This window comes from Anopheles coluzzii (assembly GCF_943734685.1).
Source record: "Anopheles coluzzii chromosome X unlocalized genomic scaffold, AcolN3 X_unloc_1, whole genome shotgun sequence".
NCBI lineage: Eukaryota > Metazoa > Arthropoda > Insecta > Diptera > Culicidae > Anopheles > Anopheles coluzzii.
The window spans coordinates 2,741,333-2,752,500 of record NW_026054419.1 but is presented as its reverse complement, the minus strand read 5'-3'; the positions used below and the strand labels follow the sequence as shown (position 1 = coordinate 2,752,500).

Genomic DNA, 11,168 nt, shown 5'->3' with positions numbered 1-11,168 from the left:
GGAAGTCCTGAAGACTGTCCGGCGTGACCGGATTCGGCCCCAGTTCACCAAAGTACTCCATCCTCACTCGAGCAAACCTGGGGCATTCGAAGATGGCGTGATGGGCATTTTCCGGAACACCCGCACAGCTGCGACAGTCAGGGGATTCCGTAAAGCCGTTGATGGCCAGGTACTCTCTGAAGAACCCATGTCCAGAGAGCACCTGGGCCAAGTGGAAGGTCATCTCCCCGTGTCTCCGGCCTTGCCAAGCGCTGATGTCGCGGATTATCCGATGCGTCCACCGGGTGTATCTGGAGGTGTCGGCCTCGGCGTCCCATTGGCTCTGCCACATCGTGATGGTGCGCTGCCTCTCCTCCAACCGGATGGCTGCCTTCGTTATCGACCGACCCGGATCATTAACACGCTCGAACACTCGCGCATCCTCCTCTATCAAGAGACAGATGGGGGTCAGCCCGGCGAGGAGGGTGGCGGTCTCATACCTTACGGTACGGAAGGTGCGTGCCACCCTCCGTGCTGAGACTCGCTGAACCCTCTCCAAAAGTCGACGACACTCTCTCTTCGTCACCTCGCCATGCCAGATGGGCGCAGCATATCGGATGACCGACTCTGCGACCGAGGCCAACAGTCGCGCTTTGCTGGTCTTTGGTCCACTGTGGTTGCGCAAGAGGCGGGTAACGGCATCTGCTATCTTCCTTGCCCGAGTGGTTACCTCTCGGACATGGGGCAGCCACGATAGGTGATCGTGAAGGGTCACCCCAAGGTAACGCATCGTGCGGGAAGATGTCACCTCCACGTCCCCTACTCTTATGGTGACCTGCGTAGGGTTCTTCGTGCTGGAGATAAGCACGCACTCCGTCTTTTCCGGCGCAATCTGGAGATGATGTTGAGCCATCCAGTGAGAGACACTGGCGACCGCCTCCTCGGCTGCAGCCTTCACTGCATTTACGTCGATGCCCGGAATCAGCAGCACCAAGTCGTCAGCATACGCCACCATCTCGCAGTCCTGCGGAAGGGCGACGTCCAGAACTCCATCGTACATGGTGTTCCACAGGGTGGGGCCAAGAATCGAACCCTGTGGAACACCAGCCGTGATGGACCGAGTTACTGGGCCGTCGGATGTCTCGAAGACCAACTCTCGGTTCTCGAAGTAGCTCCTCACGATTCTTTGCAGACCAGCAGGTACTCCTTTCATCTGCAGTGCAGTGGCGATGGCCTGCCAGCTTGCCGTATTGAAGGCATTCTTTACATCCATTGACACGACCAGCAGGAACCTGTTATCCCGCCCGTTCGTGCGGCGGAATCTCATCGCGCTCTGACCAGCCTCGATCACTGTTCGAATGGCACCAATTGTAGATCGCCCCCTCCGGAAGCCATGCTGCCTGTCTGACAGCCTCACCGCAGCAGGATCTTCCAGGTGGTTGTGAAGTCTGTTTAGAATGAGCTTCTCCAGCACTTTCCCTAAGGCATCCAGCATGCACAAAGGTCGGTATGACCCGCTGCTACCCGGTGGTTTCCCCGGCTTGGGGAGCAGTACCAACCGCTGTCGTTACAGGGATAACTGGCTTGTGGCCGCCAAGCGTTCATAGCGACGTGGCTTTTTGATCCTTCGATGTCGGCTCTTCCTATCATTGTGAAGCAAAATTCACCAAGCGTAGGATTGTTCACCCTTTCAAGGGAACGTGAGCTGGGTTTAGACCGTCGTGAGACAGGTTAGTTTTACCCTACTGGTGTGTGCTTATAGTCGCTATCTTAACGGAATTCCTGTGCAGTACGAGAGGAACCACAGGTACGGACCACTGGCTCAATACTAGTCCGACCGGACTTTGGTATGACGCTACGTCCGCTGGATTATGCCTGAACGCCTCTAAGGTCGTAGCCAATCCGAGCTGATAGCGCTTCTCAAACCCATTAGGTGTTCGGAAGCTAGCGGGCCTAACAACCCTCTGAGATCCGTTGGAGTCTGCGTCTGCAGCCCGGCGTCTCATCCCGCTATACCTAGGCCGCAACGAGTGGAGTTCGCTGCACGTGTTAGTACCGTAACTGGGAACGCCGTTGGCTTGAGCTCTGCCCAACGTGGATATACCTAGTTTCGACACCTATCAACCGCCCGCAAACGACGGGACTTCAGGCTGGGAGCTGCGAGTTGTAGAGATGCGTTCGCATCGATCCTCTCAGGCGACCCATGCTTGGTGGTTTGTCCGTGTGCCCCTTCCTCGATGTGCGCAAGCTCGTCTTGGTCTGGGGACCACGTCGACACAGGGGATACTTTTGTGAGAGCAAGAGTGTACTTAGTTGAGTGTAGCAAGGGATCGCGTGCCCCTTCCTCGATGGCATAACGAACCATCTTGGTCTGGGGACCGTGGTACCGTGCTCTGGTGAAGCTTGGTGCGTGCTCTTTCCTTGTCAGACGAGTGACTTGACTTGGTCTGGAGACCGTTCCTTAACACTAGTGGACAAGAGCTGGCTACTTCCGTGTCAGACGAGTGACTTGACACGGTATGGAGCGGAACACGTAACACTAGTGAGCTTGTCGGCGTGCCTCGTTCTCGACTTGATTGTCTTGATGTGAGAAACGTGCCGACCAAACCAGTAAGCTTACACACATGCTCGTTACAAGTTGTATAAGTTGATCTGTTTGGGCCGGTTGCCTTGCACATGATGGTGTTGTAGACCATGTTCGGTTAACACGTTGTGTGTCGAGGTGGTCGGCCTTGGTAGTAGGATGTCTTGTGCATGTGACGTGTTGACCTGGTTTGGTCGATGTGTCGTCGTGTACGAGATGACCTACTTACCCGTCAGTTGTCCAAGTTGTGTCATGTGTTGACTTAGTTGACGTGTCATGTGCATGGATGATTGGCGTACGGGTCATGTATGGTGCACTTGCTTCAGTTGAAGGGATGTACTAGTACAGTTATATTAATTGTTTATTTCACGATCTGGTCTTTTGGCCGGATCGCGAAAAAAACGCTAAGTCCCAAATCTTGAACTCGAGAGGAGAGCGCTGATGACAACCTTTTGGACTGGAGCTCCCTAGAATTCGGCTTTTTCCTACTTTAAAGGGATGCACTGTTGTATGTATTGTTTACTCACGATCTGGTCGTTGGATTGGATCGTGAAAAAAAAACGCTAAGTCCCAGATCCGGAACTCGACAGGAAAGCGCTGATGGCAAACATTTTGACTGGAAGTTCCTAGAAATCGGCTTTTTCCTTATTGGCATTATGTGGCACGTTTATTGTGGCTAGAACATTAATTATCCACCAAATGGCACCAACGCTTGGCGAAAGTCTCGAAACACTCCTATCCCGACGCACCAGCAACCGCAACACGATGCAAAATAAATTGCACGAGCTACTGATACTTGTACCATGCACGGTACACGGTACCAAAATATACCCCTGAAAGTGTGCAATTTGGTGCTATTCTAGGAAATTTGTTTGGGGAAGCCTAGCTACGCGTGTCGCACGTTGCATGGTCGTCGATCAGAGGCATGCAAAAGCACCTATCTAGGGGAATTACTTTACGTTCTAGTAGCAAGATCGATTTTCCGGTCTAGCACGGCAGTACGCCTGCATGCATACACTCCATGTACCAAAAATGTATCAACCTAGGCGTTGCTCAGTAGCTTTTGGCGGCACATATAAAAAGTACTCGAGTTCAGATTCTTGGAACTTTGCGTATTGTTCAAAACTTATAACGAAAACTAAATTATAAATGGGTAAAAGGCTAGGCGTTTCTCAGTAGCTTTTGGCGCCACGTGGCAAAAGTATTCGAGTTCAGATTTCTGGGACTTAGCGTATTTTTCAAACCTGATAATGAAAATTGAAGTACAAATGGGGCATAAGCTAGGCGTTGCCCAGTAACTTTTTTCGCCACATGGAGGAAGTAGTCGAGCTCCAATTTCTGGGACGTAGCGTATTTTTCAATCATAATAAACCAAATCAAACATAAAAATCATGAAACTTACACCACGTCCCTAGGTTGTGCACAAAACGTAACGATAAAGTGCCGGCGAGGTTAGAGGTGCACCAAAATTGTGTACCGATTAGGAAAAGTACTCTATGTTGCTATGACTTGGGTAAAAAGTGTTGATTAACTGCTGGTTACGATAGACAGTTGCTTATCGTACACATCGCAAACGAACACCCCTTAGTGAGCAGTAGCAGAAGTCGATGGAACAAAGCGAATGCATTACAAACTGGTCAAGTAAAATAAGGAACGCTACGTACTAGGACTTCTTTCCAAGAATGGTGTCCGCGACGGGAGGGCAAGCGTCCTTCCCAGGTTTCCCTAGTAAACCTTGTATGGTAAACATACCCAAGCGTGTCCGTAAGCACGCAACGATAGTCACGAACGAGCACATACCTAGGGAAAGTACTCTACGTACTAGGACTTCTGTCCAAGAATGGTGTCCGCGACGGTCGGGCACTGTGACGCAATTACCAAATCCTAGAATCGTACAAGCAGTGTGTACAAACATAAACATTAACGCGTTCGCTCGGGCTGCGCCGTCCGTGTTGAACACAAATGCGGGTGATTATATGAGTGGATGGACAAAAACATGCGTGGCGAAGACAATTTTCTGCACGATGTGCACATAGCTCATTTCGTCGTCCCGGGCGAATGGAAAAACACAAAAATCTCGAGTATCTTTCTAGGTTTCTGTTATAAAAGGGCAGGCCAAAAGGTGACCGGTTGAGATGAGCATTTTAAGCATACAAGCACTTAATTGCAACTTTTCCTACAAAAACTAGGTACGTACACGTAGATTGTATCAACATGGACATCCATGATTGCGTACGCCCGGGCTGCGCCCTCCGTGTTGTACTTTCCCTGATTGGTACACAATTTTGGTGCAAGTGTACCAACATCGACATCTATGAACGCGTACGCTCGAGCTGCACCCTCCGTCTTGCACTTTCCCTGATCGGTACACAGTTTTGGTGCACGGCTATCCCGAAAGGCAACTTGTACCAACATCGACATCCATGAACGCGTACGTAGCGTACTTTCCCTGATCGGTACACAATGTTGGTGCACGGCATAGGAAATGGGCTTAAAATGGTCAAACTCAATCCATTTCCACTAAAGATAGTCAATAACAGCTGTGCCGATGAAGTAGGGCACGATGCAAGTCAATGTTATTTAATGAATTACATGTTCACCATACATTTCAGTACAAAATTGCTCGGTCAGACCTACAAAGTGCTATATCTCGAATACTAAACGTCGCAGATGGGTGTCGTAGAACAATTTTAAGTTCGTCTAACGATTCTACATCCGATTCTGGATAGTGGTTTTTCGACCACTTTTCGACATTTTGTGACACCCCGAACCTAGGGGCAGCTCCCTAGCTTTTTTCAAAAATGTGCACCGAACGGGCCAGAGAGCTCGAGTAGTCGAAAAATTTTTTTTTGCTAAAACCCCTCAAAACGTGTCAGGAACGCACCCTAGATGATGAAAAGTGCAACCAGAACGTCAATCGACAACATGCCCGGGGGTACAGTATCGGACAGAAAGATAGGGCATTGGTTTTTTAACGCACCGTGCACCCGTTGGGCCAAGTTTATGTGTGGTTTGTATGTGTTTGTGTGTGTGTGTGTGTGTGTGTGTGTGTGTGTGTGTGTGTGTATGTGTGTGTGCATGTGTGTGTGGATGTATGTTTGAATGTGTATTGATGTGTGTGTTTGTTTCACAAGTATGTCGTTTCGGATAGATTTGTAAGTAGTTTTTTTGTGTTTTGGGTTAGGTTTTTGGTGTGATAAGCAGGACCACCGCCCTCGCGATCAGTGTGTTTTCGATATATTAACAATGTTACGGTCTACTTTCGCCGTGGTCTTCTGAGGACGTCCGGTTGACTTGCGCGTTTCGGTTGTCCAAGCGCGTTTCAGTTGTCTAAGCACGTTTCGGTTGTCCGAAGCGCGTTTGCCACAAAAGTGCGCGATCGTTCCATTACGAACTCGATCCTTTTGCGCTTAATGCCAGCAGCAGCCATTCGCTTTTACATATGGCGCTGATAATCGGTACATCGTTTACCTCGACCTATTGTTACTAATATTACTTGCTTGGACCGTCAAGAACGCGCTGGTTAAAAACTTGGACACGGCTGATCCCGTGCTCTGCCTGCGTTATACTTCTATACGCGATGCATTACATCGTTTTGGAGCAGCGAAAACATCGCATGGATAAAAACTATCAACGAGTACGCGAATAAGCGTCTTCCCTTCAAAATCGAGAAAAGAATACTGCCGCGCTCATGAAACAAAACGCCCATGGAAAAGAATAACTGCGCGCCAGCTCAATGCACGCACAAAGTTTACCATTCGCACACAACGTGCAACGCAGAGATGCTCGAAGGCCTTTCAATGGCGTGCACTGGAGAAACACCTGTGAGGGAATGCCGAGTTCATTGCTATTGTGCGCGTGTCCATTTCGCACCGGTGTCGCATTCACATTCATGAAACAGCACACCTGCGTTTTCGTCCGAGGAACAAGCGCTGCTGTCGATGCAAACTTTAGTTTTTATCCAAGTGTAAACGCACAATGTTTCACATGATAACACACATAATAAGAATAATTTCAACGCAATATGACATCATGGCAAGCTATGTTTTTCAGACACAATACACATTAAAAAGCACACTCTCTTTCTACTACTACACACACACACACATGCACACACACACACACTCACACATACACACACACACTCACACACACACACACACACACACACACATACACACACACACATACACACATACACACACACAAACACAAGTAACGTGGTAAAACAAGTGCACGGTGCATTGAAAAAAAGGGTCCTATCTTAATGTCCGATACTGTACAAATTTGCTCTACGCGTCCCTAGGTAGGGTACTTTTTCATACAAACATCAAAGTGTACGGTGCACAAAGTGCGCGGAACAAAAATTGCTCGGTCAGACCTAGGACGGGCCATATCTCGAATACTAAACGTCGCAGATGGGTGTCGTAGAACAATTTTAAGTTCGTCTAACGATTCTACATCCGATTCTGGATAGTGGTTTTTCGACCACTTTTCAACATTTTGTGACACCCCGAACCTAGGGGCAGCTCCCTAGCTTTTTTCAAAAATGTGCACCGAACGGGCCAGAGAGCTCGAGTAGTCGAAAAATTTTTTTTTGCTAAAACCCCTCAAAACGTGTCAGGAACGCACCCTAGATGATGAAAAGTGCAACCAGAACGTCAATCGACAACATGCCCGGGGGTACAAATTTGCTCTACGCGTCCCTAGGTAGGGTACTTTTTCATACAAACATCAAAGTGTACGGTGCACAAAGTGCGCGGAACAAAAATTGCTCGGTCAGACCTAGGACGGGCCATATCTCGAATACTAAACGTCGCAGATGGGTGTCGTAGAACAATTTTAAGTTCGTCTAACGATTCTACATCCGATTCTGGATAGTGGTTTTTCGACCACTTTTCAACATTTTGTGACACCCCGAACCTAGGGGCAGCTCCCTAGCTTTTTTCAAAAATGTGCACCGAACGGGCCAGAGAGCTCGAGTAGTCGAAAATTTTTTTTTTTGCTAAAACCCCTCAAAACGTGTCAGGAACGCACCCTAGATGATGAAAAGTGCAACCAGAATGTCAATCGACAACATGCCCGGGGGTACAAATTTGCTCTACGCGTCCCTAGGTAGGGTACTTTTTCATACAAACATCAAAGTGTACGGTGCACACAGTGCGCGGAACAAAAATTGCTCGGTCAGACCTAGGACGGGCCATATCTCGAATACTAAACGTCGCAGATGGGTGTCGTAGAACAATTTTAAGTTCGTCTAACGATTCTACATCCGATTCTGGATAGTGGTTTTTCGACCACTTTTCAACATTTTGTGACACCCCGAACCTAGGGGCAGCTCCCTAGCTTTTTTCAAAAATGTGCACCGAACGGGCCAGAGAGCTCGAGTAGTCGAAAATTTTTTTTTTTGCTAAAACCCCTCAAAACGTGTCAGGAACGCACCCTAGATGATGAAAAGTGCAACCAGAATGTCAATCGACAACATGCCCGGGGGTACAAATTTGCTCTACGCGTCCCTAGGTAGGGTACTTTTTCATACAAACATCAAAGTGTACGGTGCACACAGTGCGCGGAACAAAAATTGCTCGGTCAGACCTAGGACGGGCCATATCTCGAATACTAAACGTCGCAGATGGGTGTCGTAGAACAATTTTAAGTTCGTCTAACGATTCTACATCCGATTCTGGATAGTGGTTTTTCGACCACTTTTCAACATTTTGTGACACCCCGAACCTAGGGGCAGCTCCCTAGCTTTTTTCAAAAATGTGCACCGAACGGGCCAGAGAGCTCGAGTAGTCGAAAATTTTTTTTTTTGCTAAAACCCCTCAAAACGTGTCAGGAACGCACCCTAGATGATGAAAAGTGCAACCAGAATGTCAATCGACAACATGCCCGGGGGTACAAATTTGCTCTACGCGTCCCTAGGTAGGGTACTTTTTCATACAAACATCAAAGTGTACGGTGCACAAAGTGCGCGGAACAAAAATTGCTCGGTCAGACCTAGGACGGGCCATATCTCGAATACTAAACGTCGCAGATGGGTGTCGTAGAACAATTTTAAGTTCGTCTAACGATTCTACATCCGATTCTGGATAGTGGTTTTTCGACCACTTTTCAACATTTTGTGACACCCCGAACCTAGGGGCAGCTCCCTAGCTTTTTTCAAAAATGTGCACCGAACGGGCCAGAGAGCTCGAGTAGTCGAAAATTTTTTTTTTTGCTAAAACCCCTCAAAACGTGTCAGGAACGCACCCTAGATGATGAAAAGTGCAACCAGAATGTCAATCGACAACATGCCCGGGGGTACAAATTTGCTCTACGCGTCCCTAGGTAGGGTACTTTTTCATACAAACATCAAAGTGTACGGTGCACACAGTGCGCGGAACAAAAATTGCTCGGTCAGACCTAGGACGGGCCATATCTCGAATACTAAACGTCGCAGATGGGTGTCGTAGAACAATTTTAAGTTCGTCTAACGATTCTACATCCGATTCTGGATAGTGGTTTTTCGACCACTTTTCAACATTTTGTGACACCCCGAACCTAGGGGCAGCTCCCTAGCTTTTTTCAAAAATGTGCACCGAACGGGCCAGAGAGCTCGAGTAGTCGAAAATTTTTTTTTTTGCTAAAACCCCTCAAAACGTGTCAGGAACGCACCCTAGATGATGAAAAGTGCAACCAGAATGTCAATCGACAACATGCCCGGGGGTACAAATTTGCTCTACGCGTCCCTAGGTAGGGTACTTTTTCATACAAACATCAAAGTGTACGGTGCACACAGTGCGCGGAACAAAAATTGCTCGGTCAGACCTAGGACGGGCCATATCTCGAATACTAAACGTCGCAGATGGGTGTCGTAGAACAATTTTAAGTTCGTCTAACGATTCTACATCCGATTCTGGATAGTGGTTTTTCGACCACTTTTCAACATTTTGTGACACCCCGAACCTAGGGGCAGCTCCCTAGCTTTTTTCAAAAATGTGCACCGAACGGGCCAGAGAGCTCGAGTAGTCGAAAAATTTTTTTTTGCTAAAACCCCTCAAAACGTGTCAGGAACGCACCCTAGATGATGAAAAGTGCAACCAGAACGTCAATCGACAACATGCCCGGGGGTACAAATTTGCTCTACGCGTCCCTAGGTAGGGTACTTTTTCATACAAACATCAAAGTGTACGGTGCACAAAGTGCGCGGAACAAAAATTGCTCGGTCAGACCTAGGACGGGCCATATCTCGAATACTAAACGTCGCAGATGGGTGTCGTAGAACAATTTTAAGTTCGTCTAACGATTCTACATCCGATTCTGGATAGTGGTTTTTCGACCACTTTTCAACATTTTGTGACACCCCGAACCTAGGGGCAGCTCCCTAGCTTTTATTCAAAAATGTGCACCGAACGGGCCAGAGAGCTCGAGTAGTCGAAAAATTTTTTTTTGCTAAAACCCCTAAAAACGTGTCAGGAACGCACCCTAGATGATGAAAAGTGCAACCAGAATGTCAATCGACAACATTCCCGGGGGTACAAATTTGCTCTACGCGTCCCTAGGTAGGGTACTTTTTCATACAAACATCAAAGTGTACGGTGCACAAAGTGCGCGGAACAAAAATTGCTCGGTCAGACCTAGGACGGGCCATATCTCGAATACTAAACGTCGCAGATGGGTGTCGTAGAACAATTTTAAGTTCGTCTAACGATTCTACATCCGATTCTGGATAGTGGTTTTTCGACCACTTTTCAACATTTTGTGACACCCCGAACCTAGGGGCAGCTCCCTAGCTTTTTTCAAAAATGTGCACCGAACGGGCCAGAGAGCTCGAGTAGTCGAAAAATTTTTTTTTGCTAAAACCCCTCAAAACGTGTCAGGAACGCACCCTAGATGATGAAAAGTGCAACCAGAATGTCAATCGACAACATGCCCGGGGGTACAAATTTGCTCTACGCGTCCCTAGGTAGGGTACTTTTTCATACAAACATCAAAGTGTACGGTGCACACAGTGCGCGGAACAAAAATTGCTCGGTCAGACCTAGGACGGGCCATATCTCGAATACTAAACGTCGCAGATGGGTGTCGTAGAACAATTTTAAGTTCGTCTAACGATTCTACATCCAATTCTGGATAGTGGTTTTTCGACCACTTTTCAACATTTTGTGACACCCCGAACCTAGGGGCTGCTCCCTAGCTTTTTTCAAAAATGTGCACCGAACGGGCCAGAGAGCTCGAGTAGTCGAAAAATTTTTTTTTGCTAAAACCCCTCAAAACGTGTCAGGAACGCACCCTAGATGATGAAAAGTGCAACCAGAATGTCAATCGACAACATGCCCGGGGGTACAAATTTGCTCTACGCGTCCCTAGGTAGGGTACTTTTTCATACAAACATCAAAGTGTACGGTGCACACAGTGCGCGGAACAAAAATTGCTCGGTCAGACCTAGGACGGGCCATATCTCGAATACTAAACGTCGCAGATGGGTGTCGTAGAACAATTTTAAGTTCGTCTAACGATTCTACATCCGATTCTGGATAGTGGTTTTTCGACCACTTTTCAACATTTTGTGACACCCCGAACCTAGGGGCAGCTCCCTAGCTTTTTTCAAAAATGTGCACCG

At 47.8% G+C, this 11,168-nt stretch overlaps 1 pseudogene; it reads left to right on the top strand.

Annotated features, from left to right (window-relative positions):
* Positions 1-2,199, top strand: part of LOC125907615 (large subunit ribosomal RNA) — a 6,437-nt pseudogene extending 4,238 nt beyond the window's left edge.
* The last annotated feature ends 8,969 nt before the right edge of the window (positions 2,200-11,168 follow it).